We start from the raw sequence: 13,206 nt of genomic DNA on the forward strand, positions 1-13,206 counted from the left end.
CCTTCAAAAGCTCCAAGGTACTTCTACAGCCAACATCTCCCAAATGTAGTTTTTAATGCTTCCCCACAGAGGCATTCTCAGAACCAATGCATCTCCCATGTGTGTATCCTAAAACCTGATATGCTCATTCAGTGCTCAAATATGCTTGTTGAAACTGAGTGGAAACACCCAACCATGAAACTCCAGAATAAACTCTGGACACACAAATCAATGAAGATGACTAAGAAAAGGAAATGTTATTTTGCAGGAAGCAATCCCCACATCTCCTAATTTGTCAGTCCTGGTCTAAAGAAAACTCCCAAAAAATCCAAAACAAAACAAAACCCAAAAACCAACAGACAAACCAAAAAAACACACCAAAAAACTCAGATAAAATTATCTTAAGTAAAAATACATAATAAACCTCTCTATAACAGTTTTAATTAAAAAAAAACCATTTGCCCAAAAGCCTTCCAAAATTTTATAACTCTCTTAGTTTGATAAAAGATGCTGCCTTTCTTCTCTTTTGTAAGTTAGACCTCTATACAAAATATTAAACCCAAAAGCAACAAAAGTGCAGATAAAAATTTTTTATTTCGAGCAATAGTTTTTATTGTTCTCTTGCCAAAAGGACTCTCAATCTCAGTACCATCCTCTAAATCTTTGCACAGTCTGTTTCTCTGAACAAACTCCATCTCTCTGAAGACTGCCGAAAAATGGAGCATTGCTCTGCTGCTTTCAACAGCTGCTGCCCTGAACCATTTCAAACACACATCTGCACCTTCACCTGCTAAATCCCATCAACAAGGCTCCACAAACACCCATTCAGACTCCTCCACAAGCTGCCAGTGTCAGAGTTTGCTGACTCCCACAAAGGCACAGGGAACAGTCAAAGCTGGGATCCGGCACATGCCCTCAGCCGACGCAGGGGTTCGTTGTTGGCTCCAGCAGAGCCAGCTCAACCAGAGGTACACCAACCATCCCCTCAGGGGACACACACTGCCGTCCTACACTCGGCTTTACTTCACTCCAGTTGTAAAGATGTAGAGATTAACAGGACTGGATGTGACATGAAACCATATGTTAAGTGATTTCAAAGCTAGTCCCTAAATAGGGAGGGTTTAACTGGAGCATTTCAAGTTGCGTCCTTTTTCATGCTAATTCCTGCCAGATTTTGAGTAACAATGTTCAAAATTTAGTAATTGAAATTTCTGAAACATGGAATAAATCTTGATCTTGTTGTTGTATGCCTATTTGGCTTGGTTAGTTTAATGAAAAATGTAACATTGAGAAACGTAACATTAGGACTATTGAGTTGGAGCAGGCCACCTCACAGGAGTACCACAGCATAGGAAGTAGATTCTAAGCCCAGTTTTGTACCTGAATTTCTCTCTTTGTACTTATGTTGGCATTTTACATATTATGAGTTTCCATGTAATTAGTGCATTATATAATTCCAGAAGAATGGAATATCAGACCCATGTGAGACAAAACATACAAAGAAGAATAAACTAAATTATATTACTTCTTCTTTAATTTTATTCATTCTGGAACGAAACAAGATTCAGTAAAGTTTGTTCTGACTTTAAATAGTGAAGACCTCTGTACAAAGAGCATTATCCCAACAATCTAACCTCAAAAGCACTAAAATGCACTAAAAATATGTTGGTTCATGTGAAAATTCCAGAAAGTTTAAGATGAATCAAACACTTGCTTCAGCTGAATCTCTTCCTAACTCAAACATCACTAAGTGAAATATTTCAGGTTGAACTAATCACGTTTGCTAAAAAATATATTTCTAACTCATTTTCAATACTTGGAGAATGAGAAAATGTTGAGATATTTATCCATAGGCAGTATGAATCTCAACTTAAGTATCCTGTGTGCTCTAGGTTCTAATTTTAGATTGGTTTGCTGGGCTTTTTGCAGTGCTTTGAACACATGATCAGCACTCAAACAAGTAAACATCAGGCAGATAGCTTGACACAAGCTGGTGAACATCACTTTTAATTTTTCTCCTACTTAGTGACATGGATTCATCATGGTTTGGCCAATCATTTATTGGTAAAATGCACAATACATGAATTCAGGGAAACTCAACTCATTTAAAATTGGAAAAAGCAGCACCAGTGATGGTGCTTGCAATTTATAATTGGACTCCACTGTTTTGTACCACACATTTCTCTATCCAATCCATTAGTCTCTTAAGTCTCATTTCATTTTTTAGTGGATGAATCAAAGGAAAAACTTAGCAACTGGATTATGGAGTTCAGGCTTCTCCTGTCAGAACAGATCTTTAATGGTTTAAAGCTGAATAGACAAGTTCTTTGAGAGGACAGGGTATTTATCCACTAAGTAGCAGCTCTGATTAAGAAAGCAGGAGTTGTTATTTTTTGTTTCAAAGTACATAAAAAGAGACAAATGCAATGTAAGAAGTCAATAATATACCCACAGAGTTTTTCATTTTCTACTAAAACTCCCTGAAACACTTGGTAATGCCCTCAGCAGAATGGCTGTAATGGACTGCAGGGCTCTGACCAACAGAAAATGAGTTTAAGGAATTGGATGAAAACTTTGTTCTTAAGTAGCACTGCTAAGGTATTAACAGCACTGTCTGAACAGTTCACTCTCTGAAAAGTATTCTGAAACGTCATTGTATTCTTTAATCTTTAAAATATTGTCTGTGGTTAGTGCTAATTAGACGATTCAATCTCTGGGCTCAGTGATGAATAGTGATCCTTTAGATTTCCATTACTCCATAGCAGGGAGGAAACAAAAAATGCACAAAACCCCCACACTCTTAGTACTAGGGCACAGTACTTAAGTGACTTAGAAAAGAAGGCTGAAAACAGTGGTCTACATTTATTTAATGAGAAATTCTGGCAGTAATAAGAGTTATTTTAAAAAATTATTATATGAACCATTTTTCCTTCTTCCAGTTTCTTCTTATATTGAAAAAATAGAAATATTCTTTCTAGTACTCAGACTCTCCCAGCACTATTTTTAAATAAAAATGAAAAATAGACAAATCATTAAAAAGAATTGTTAAAAAAAGAATAAGGTATTTTGAGTATTTGGAAACACAGAAGAACCCATATATTTTTGAAAAATATCATATTTATTCTGCCTACCACTCAAAGAAAAAAAAAATTAAAAGGTGTGCTGGAAAGAGCATAATGGCTTTAACACCATTCTCTTGGTTAGTAGAAAGTAAATTTCTGTTTAAAAATTTCTCAAAACAGCCAGTTTTCCATATAATCACACACTTAGAGCATACTGAAAAGCAGTTGTGCTGAGCACTCAGAGATTTTACGGAGAGATTTAAAAACACAACATGCAAGTGCAAGTTAGAAGTGCAAGTTATAGACTTAAAGTGTAAGGCAGAAAGTGCTGCTACACATCTGGCACCAGCATAAGGCATCTGATTTGGATCAGGGCTCTGAGCACCGCAGGGGAAGTGAAGGATTCAGCTTTCTAGTCCAAATGCTGGACATTGTGCACCTCAAAAAAATGCAGCTAATCTGCTCAAGAAGGGCACAACAGCCTGAAAGCTCCTGGAACATTTATCTTTTAGGTCACAGTAGCAGCTACCAGAGAAAGCTGGGGGCCAGGCAGAGAGAGGTATGCGCTCAAAAATCTTGCTGACAGCATGAAGACCATATGGCTCCACGTTTGCCATGTGCCAAAGACTAGCCTAAATCAATCAGACTGCAACAGAGAAGTGTAGGGATCCAGATGTTTTAATTCACTCAAGACAGCAAATCCCTTCCATTTAAAATAGCATGCCTTCTTCCCACAAGCTGCTGGAAGGACTTCAGATATTTACCCTCAATCAGCGTGGTTAAAGAAACAAATGCAAGATTGAGAGACTGTACTTGGAAACAGATGAGCAAGCTCTGAGCCTCTGGGTCTCTCAAATGTTGGATGCTCCAAATAGGGAGGGAAAGACAGAAAAAGGGAAAAACCCTCATATTCTCTACAATCCATTTCAGCACTTCTCCCATATTGGGTGACCTCTTCTAGACACAGAGAATAAGAAGTCATCCAATTTTAAAGTTGTTAAACCATTTAACAGGTGTTTGGAATACAGTGATCTTCAAACAAGGTTTCCATGTTTCCATACTTAAAAACTAAGTAGAAATCAGCAGGATGTCAACAGTTCTAAATTTTTTTTCCTGTCATTTCTCCCATTCCCTCTCTATTTCCCAGTCTTGCTACTTGAAAGACAAATATTTTCTTCAAAGAAAAAAATATGTAAAAACATATCCTGTAAACAACATGGATAAACTTTCTATGTAAATAAGCATAGGAGCCATGACTTATTTTGTCAACAATATTTCATAAAAAAAATGCCTTCCAAAATAATTTGAATTAAGAAACGGTGTTGAGTCATTCTGCACTCCTTTCCTGTGGCAGCTGTGATTCAATCAAGTTGGGTCTATACACAAAGTTGTAAAATTACATTACATTTGCAATTCCAAACAAGACATATATTTACCAAAATGTTTGTGTATTAGTAACAAATGTACTTTGCTTAGCATATTTGATTTTACTAAGCATAGTCTTTGGTGGTGGTTTGAAGTGGCCACATCTGCTCTTGTCAATTAGAAAATTGGTTTTTCTATAACAGTATGGCTTTAAATGCTGCAGAATTTTTAGAGAGAATTTTTGGACATTTAATTTTGGAGAGAAGTTACCAAAGAAATATTTTTTTTTAACATTATCACTTTTATTTTCAAAGCATTTGGAAAGCACAGTGCTGTACATGCTTCTTACTACTCCTATTCAAAAGTTCTAAGGAGGAACATTCTCCCATTCAACACACTGCTGTATTTCACAGCTTAAAAACTGGATCATTAATTTTTTTTATGCAAAGCCTTGAATAATTACTTCATTTAGAGCATTTCAGCACTGGAAGACACTAAAGGCTTTTTTCATTCAACCTCCAATTACAGACAACAGTGATTACCTACTCCTTAAAAATATAACTAGCTGATTAAGAAAAAGAAGAGATCAAAGCCCTTGGAGCTCATTTTCTTGGGATTGCAACAATCAGTTCAGTGACTTAAGAAGATTCTGCATTCGCACAACACATGTAAGCTGTCAACTCCTCTGACTGTGAAGCTGTCTCAACCACAATAAAGAGAAACCTTCATGAAAGGCAGAAGAAGGTTCTTTTCACTTTCTGAAAATGCCAAGAGCTTCTGGGTGCCAGCAGCATGTGCTGTGAGAGACGTGGCTTCCTCGCACATCCTTCAGCTCTAAGCACCAAACTCAGCATGGTCTCAGACCTTATCAGAGCTTTCCATGGCTGGGCTTGCCATCAATTATTCCCATTCGTCTTGATCACATGAGCCTCAAAGGGTTAGATCTCCCTGATACCTCCTAAAGTCCTCTCTGAAACTTCTGACCTCTTCTGCTCTCTATGTGATTGACAAGGCTAAGGAAAGTCACTGCAAAACGCCTTTCCTGCTCTCAGATTTCAGCAGTTCACCAGGTTAGAGTACCTAGCTCCACAGCAACCATCAAGCTCACCACATCTCTAAGACAGACTTGGAGCAAGACCAAGGCAATGGTACACAACATACAGCCCAGTTGTCATGGAGATCCGGTTTATCGACGGATGAGAAAGCACTTCCTTCAGGGCTGCCCAAGATCATTCCCAGAGCAAAGATCCAAGAGAAGGGTTTTCACACAAAACCTTGCATCTTCAACAATAAAGATACATTTCTATGATCTTGCCTTCTCTAACATAAATAGACACTGACATGTAAATATGTGTATGCAAATATTTGGAGAATTCCTAAACAAAACACTCCCCTGCATGTGCCCTTCTCTTCCTGGGAAGGGGATGAAAGCAACAGCATTTGACAGCTGTTAGACAAGTTGTTTAATGCATTCCTGAAAGTGTTTAATGAACACCTCACACAAACAAAATTTCCTCTAAACCTACTGCCTCAGCTACATATAAAACTGCATTGCTCTGGCTGCTGGGCAAGAGGGAAGGATGCCCAGGTCTTGTTGTTTTGCAAGGTTTACCTTAAACCATTAAGAAACCCCAAAAATACTCATGGAAAGGAAGAGAAAGATGGCATACAGTAAAGTCAAGATCAAACAAGGCATCTAGGAAGATGCTAAGCTTCAACTTGCCAAATTTCTGACACATTATACCTCAGGGGTGAGATCAGACACTTTCTGAAGGAGATGGGTGTGACCAGGCCTTCACATGATGCTGAGGGATCTGTGGCCCATGGTAGCAACACCATTTATGGGATCCTGAAGGTTCTTACATTACTCAGCTCTTCCACAGATTAACCAAAATCCTTCCTACCAAACAGCATTTCTGAGCTGCCAATTTAGCAACTGCCTAACTCTGCAGACCCAGTACAGTTATCATAGTTTTGCTCCAGTACTGTTCCCCATCATTTACCTACCGGAGTTCATGACAGTGTGTATAGATGATCTAACTTGACAATTCAGTGGCCCCTATTCCTACATGCCCTCCATTTCTTCCACTTCCTATTTATGAGCAAGCACTAGAAAGTACTTCTGTGGAAAATTGAGGTTGGTGCTTTGTACTCTTTAATTGTAAAGATTCCCATTTTTCCTTTTTCTTACACATTCTACTTCACTCTTTCTCTTCTGCTCCTACAGTGATCCATCTGTTGTAGAGATCCCCCACAGTCAGAGCAAAATAGAAAAATCTCATGGGAGAGCAGGGGTTATGCACATTCATGTGCATGCAAGATCCTGAAGCCTCTTTCATCATGGCTAACCTAAGTTGCCTAAACAAACACCCAGCATGGTAGACGTAGCATTAAAAAACAGGGTATAAGATGATTTTCACCACTTCCACTTCACATCCTCTCTTGACTTCCCTCATGCTGGGTCACATTTCAGAAATACTCTCCCACTGTTACTTCTGCCTCATGCCATTCCAGCCACCACAGCATCGATTTTCTTTGCTCACCGGGAGCACCTTGCTGACCAAGATCCATGACTCACAATCTGAACAGACTTACAGAAAAGGACAACACTGCCTTATCTGTCAAATACACCAACTCTGCAAATAAACTAGTTGGGGAGTTCATCTGATGGTCATATTCCGACCACGTTTGGCATTTCCCTCATTATTTAGATAAAAGCACTGTGAGCATACATATTTTCACAAAATCAACGCAGCATTATACTTGCGCATGTGCCTGGTTTCTCTGTGAGTACAAGACCAAGCAAATACAGATGGAAAACCCTCCTACAGGCTTGGCCCCCTCTAAAGCTGCATCCACAGCAAGTTCTCAGTTTAAAAAGTCAGCTTAAAAGACCCCACCTCTTAGAAAACAAGGCATCTTAGAATTTTTTCATGATGCTGTGCTACACAAGTATCAAACAGTATCAAATAATATTTTGCCTCTTTATGGATGCAAGAATGCATTCAGTCAACTAAGAGATCCAATAGTGAATTTCTGTTCATGCAATCTTGTCATTCACTATTTATATTAGGCAAATTTCACCATTTCTTAAACATAATTTGTTTTATTTCTTCCTGTTCTTTAGGACAGAAAGCATTTTGTGAAGTCTTAGTAAGACTAATATACTTCACCAAAAAAATCCCAAGACATTTTAAGTCACAGAAAAATAGAAGTCTCTTTTTTTTTAAACACAGTGAATTTCTGGATTTTTAAGTGCTTTTTTGGAAGGAACATAACCTTTTTCTCTAAATGCATTTTAGTTCAGTGAATAGAGAGGAATGCAGCTACCTCTAAAGACCTGTAGCAAGTCCAGTCAAAGGCAGACTACTGATCTGTGAACTGAGGCAATAAATCACAGAATTCAGGCATTCTAGGACAACCACAGTCAACTTCAGAACAGACAGTACCTCGAACACTAAGTTCCTCCACCTACAAGAGATCCAGCCCTCATGGCCTTTAGATAGAGGGCACCAGCAGCAGTAACCACCTTCCAGCTAACACTTGCAGCTTGAGTTAAAACACAGAGAAGGAAAACCCAAAGTACTGGTATTAATTCAATCAGGGAACCCCATCTATTACATTTTAAAATAAGTATCCTAGGTAGAGGATTTCCTGGTTATCAGTATTTGCTACCTGCCCTCCCAAAGTGAAGGCACTGTAAAGTTAGAAATGCAAGTATCATTAAACAAAGTGTCATGTAAGACACAAGACTGTGGAAGAAAGAGGGAAATTCGTGTGTATTGTCACAAGCACTTACCTGGAAAAGGGCAGGACGATATACAGATACAGCTCCCTGAACTAGTGTTCTATTTCACAGCAGATCACCATGGGATAATCCTGACTCTCTAAACACCTGCTGGCCTCCTCTGTTTGAGGAGAATGGGTGGATGCTGGTCTAACACAGGAGAGCCTCTGCCTTAGCAAAAAGAGCAATCATCTGGAGAGGTAGATTCAATCCCTTTCAGGTAGAGACCACAACCAGGATCTCTTGCTTTTTGGAGGCTTTCTGTTAAGTAAAAAAGCCAGTGGGGGCAGTAGCTCCAATTCATCTGAAGTTATGCAGACCAGGTCACACCCAACTTAAAATATTTACTCAGACAGATGAAGGATTACAGGTGTCCAAAATCCTGTATCTCAACAGGTGAGGTAGAGGTGAAAAGATTCTACAGACATTTCTAAGCCTGTGGTTTCACTAATTTATTATGCCAGGGATCTTCCACACTAATTAGGAGTTATCTAATGATTGCAGCTGCCAAACCTGGTTACCTGCAACATACTGTTATGAGTTTGTTACAGATTTAAGAGAAATTAAAATAGCTAAGGCATATTTTGATGCACTGAAAGCTACATCATTAAAATTAGTTATTATATTAAGCTTTCTTAGCTACCATACAGATTTTACTGGCCACATCTTGTGCAGCTTTGTTTCAAAGTCATCCCAATCTTCTGGCTCTGATCCCAGCAAGACATTTTAAGACTCACTACTTCTACAGACATAATCTGACACTGGAGATTCTTAGCCAAATAAACATGACTAGTATCAAAGATTTTGCTTGAGCAACATAGTGAGTGTAATGACAGAAACATGCAGAAGATAAAACATCACAAGACTGACACACAGCACAGTCAGCAGTCTGGCAATAGTTAAAAAAGTCTCTGTGTAGGCACTTAGCAGATGTAAGTTACTTCTGCCAGGATAAGCCTTAAGACTTCATCTTTATTGAAACTGGCTTTGCTGACATGTGCTTCAAAGCCATTGTGTGAATACTCTCCAAAAAAACTGGAAAGAACAAAGGGAAACATGGCATACAGGATGAAGCCTTATTTATCATCCACTTATGGAGCTCAGGCTGCATGAACAAAATACACAGTCATGATATATAAATGCATCTGTCTTATTTTCAGACTTAAAGATCCCAGACTAAAAATGCTTTCCTTTCCCTTCTTCTCCATCATGCCTGCTTAATTCATGAGAATCAACTGACTATAATGCAGAAGGACTTGAGTTTCACTTGAGAGTTAAAGAACAGAAGTCTTTTCCTTGCAGTGCAAGGAACAGAAAAACACTTGAGCCTTTCAGCTGATGATGTGCTTACAGTTCCACATATTAATATTTTGGATTTTAGCCCTTTTTATTTGCATACAAAGTTTTTCATGGCTGTTTTGTCATATGGCAAACCTGCTTTGGCAATGTTAATTAACAAGGAGCAAAATTAAATAAAAAGGAGCAATGTTAATTGCTCCTTTCCCTCAAATTGATGAAAAAAAGTTCCTTTAAAGAAAACAAAAAAAAAAAAAACAAAAAAAAACCCAAAAAACCCAAACTATCAGAAATTCTATCTGGATTGTAAATTCTGTCCTGGTCATATATTTTATGTACAACATTGAAGTGATTAAAGAATATTCTGCAAGACACTGTGACTTACAGAATGGAAGACTGTGAGAAAAACAATCATGGGGTTGTTTTTTATTCTAAAGCTGGGCTTAAAAAGAGAGGACACCACACACCAATATCTGTAAAATCAGTATCATACAAACAAAAAAAAAAAAACAACTCAAAGAACTAGTTCTGACTAGCTTGGTAACGAGGCTTTAAGTATTGTGCTTGGAGATCTGGCCAGTGTGGTGCCAGATTTATGTGAAGCTGAACTGTCTGAAAATTGAGGTACAAGTTTTCCTCCATATGGAAAGAGCTGCTTTCAGCATTAACTGCTCAGAACTATAAGTACAGATAAGAAAACAGCAGGTGAAACATTTGTGTGTACCAGTAACACTGCTAAGGGTCATAGCTGTTTTATGCTGCCTTGAGGAGGTAATCAAGCATGCACAGGGATGAGCAATGGATTTACTCAGCAGGATTGATTACCATGCAGTAAAGGGGAGGTAAAGTGATGCTGAGCTATATAAATGAGAACCATTCTAAACATACTTTAATAATATAATTTTCTCCTAAATGCAAACAGAATTCTTTGAACTAGCACAGACTAATAAACAGCCCTGTGCACTGCTTGCTGCTTGTCTCCTCCTGACAGGATTCAGAGGCAGGGTGGAAAGGAAGAAGGCAGAGATCCAAAAGGTAGAGTTTGGTTATTTGCTCATATCCAAGGGTTTCATGTTGGGAGTCACAGATATCAGTGCTGCATCTAGTTTTATGAGATGCATTTTACAGAAGGTGAACAGTTGTAGTCCTTGAAAACATGATGCAGTGTCAATTTAAGGGAACTAGATTTTTGGATATAAACTTCTGAAAGCATCAGAAGACCATGACATCTGCAGGAACCTGCTACAAAGAAGTAATTCATAAGGGTTTATTCTTGATGAAGAAATAATGATCATTTGGGGCTTATAATAGGATTCCTGGAAATATACACATATATATCTCAAAGTGCACATCACTGTCTCCGGTCAGCTTTACACTGCATAAACAAGTGATTTTTTCACAGAGGGGTTAACCTTTAATAAAGAGGGTAACGCTGTGCCTGAAACCTGTTCTTCAGCAGAATAGTGAAAACAATCAGCAAGGGTCCTGTGACAGTCCCCCATGCAGTCCCTTGACACAGGGGATCTGGGGCTCTCGCCCTGTCACTCTCAAGCACCACCACGCTGCCAGCACACAGGCATCTGTTTCAGCTTTCAGGTCCTCATGCACAAAATATGCTCCCCTGAGGGCAAAGCCCAAATAAACACCAACCCTCTTCAAATGAAAGTGTCAGAGGGTCTATATCCTGGGCATATGGATCTCAAAAACTTCCAGCAACTCCAGTCATTCGTGTGGCACTTTTACACTTAGAATAAATACCTCAAGGAAGAAATCTGATTCCTTCTCTTGGCATTCTTTCAAATACCTTAATTATTTGGCAATGTTGCTGCATAGATAATCATATATATAAAATAAAAGGCAACACTACTTATTTTTACCAACCTTTGCTCTCAATTCTATCTGCCAGTGCCATAGGACTGTGAAATCCATTTGCTGCACTAGGTTGCCCATGAGATGGTCATCTGAAATGTGCAAAACTCACCACAGTCAACCATGTGCAGTTAATTTTTGTTAAACATGTGATAAACCACTGAAACAAATTACCTTCTTTATTTAGCAATATGCCTTGAGAACAGATTTTCTGATTTCAGGGGATAGTTCTGTCCATTATCCCATTAGATACACATTGCTAGAAGTACCCCGGGCATCCCATTGCCAAAGAAATTACTTAAGCTCTCAAAGGCTCTTCAAATAACATCAGGTCCTTCTGCTCTTGATTATTAAAGAATGGCCTCATAAAATATCATCCATTAGATCAGAGTACCAAAACAAAATGAAAAGCAAACAATAAGAAGTCCCACTTCCTATCAGCTTTTCACCAAAACTCATATTCCATATACCTGCCAACATTTCTGAAACAGTTACACCACCCTGATTGTTTCCTCACAGCAAAAGTTTTCAGAATGATCTTTCACAACAAACCACATCAGAGCTGGCAGGGCATTCTAGTGCAAGAAGACACTGATAGCTATGCATGGGCAATGTTCTGAAAAATTCAATGTTCTGACTCCAGATGTTTCCTGCATCTAGTATGGAGGAATAATTACTTCTCTTCTCCTCCTCTTTATTTTGGTCTAATAAATTTTGAAACACTGAAACATATACTAGAAATTTTGGCCTAACTCAAAATATTTTTAAAGGCTTGACCGAATACATGAGTTATATACAAAGCTGTTGCACATTAATATGATGCTCCATTCAGAGCTGTATGAATACTTATGCTAGATTGGACTATAACATCACACAGAATCAAAATCTGTTTCAGTATGATGTTATGTAGCCAGAATTTTTCAACAAGTAAAAATCAAGTATCAATTATGGTGAAATTTTCAGATTTGACCTCACATATAATAAATGCTGCTTTGTGACTTGATTCTTCCTTCTTCCAAAAACACTTCATTTTGTCTTAAAATCAAAGCACTATAAAAGCACATTAAATTAAAGCAGGAAGTGTTGAGCAAATGTGTGAAACTACATAGCTGGTCAGTCTCTAAAAAAAACCCCAAAACACAATGTGGTAAGTGAAACAGTAATGTCAGAAGAAAATAGATCTTTACAGCATAAGGCTGCTGTTCCAAAAAGAAAATTGGATCTCAAAGCTTTTGTATACCTTAGGGAAATAGATATCTTGCAAGTTCAGTTCTGCTCAGCCCACTTGGTGTCTCCTAGAGATACATCTATATCTGCCAGCCAAGAGCATAAGCTTTATTCTTCCAAGAAAATATATTCATTTGATTTCACACATTGCTCTAGGCTCCAACATTAAAAGCAATGCCAGCATTCAAACACTCTTAAGTTATGCTTTTAGTCCTTAGCAGGTATAGAACACAAGAAACCAGCAGAAGAATTCTGCATTTCTCTTCCAATCCACTTATTTAATGTGTATTCGCTCAAACACCCATCCCACTGCAAGTTCACACCACGCTTCTAAGCCTTCTCTGAACTTGCAGAGCTGGAGTGACATGGCCTAAACAAACCCAGCAGCCAGCAGAACGTGCTGTCACTGCGAGTTGGGTCAGAGCTGGGATGGGAAATCCCTAAGGAGCCCATTTCAGTCACCCTTGGAAACTGCTCCTCTGAGATTTCTTACAGGGCTAGCTACACGTACACATGCAGGCTAGACATCACCCTATTCTTCCAACTGACTGACTTATTTATTATTTGTAGTTATTTTATGAGAAAAACTGCATACAATGCAGGAGCAAACTGAAAATTCTA

General features: G+C 38.4%; 1 protein-coding gene across 1 annotated transcript in view; it reads right to left on the reverse strand.

Annotated features, from left to right (window-relative positions):
- Window positions 1–13,206, reverse strand: part of PDZRN4 (PDZ domain containing ring finger 4) — a 228,898-nt gene that overhangs the window by 208,294 nt on the left and 7,398 nt on the right. The gene's annotated exons all lie outside the window — the stretch shown is intronic.

Source organism: Melospiza melodia, chromosome 4 (genome assembly GCF_035770615.1).
Source record: "Melospiza melodia melodia isolate bMelMel2 chromosome 4, bMelMel2.pri, whole genome shotgun sequence".
Classification (NCBI taxonomy): Eukaryota; Metazoa; Chordata; class Aves; order Passeriformes; family Passerellidae; genus Melospiza; species Melospiza melodia.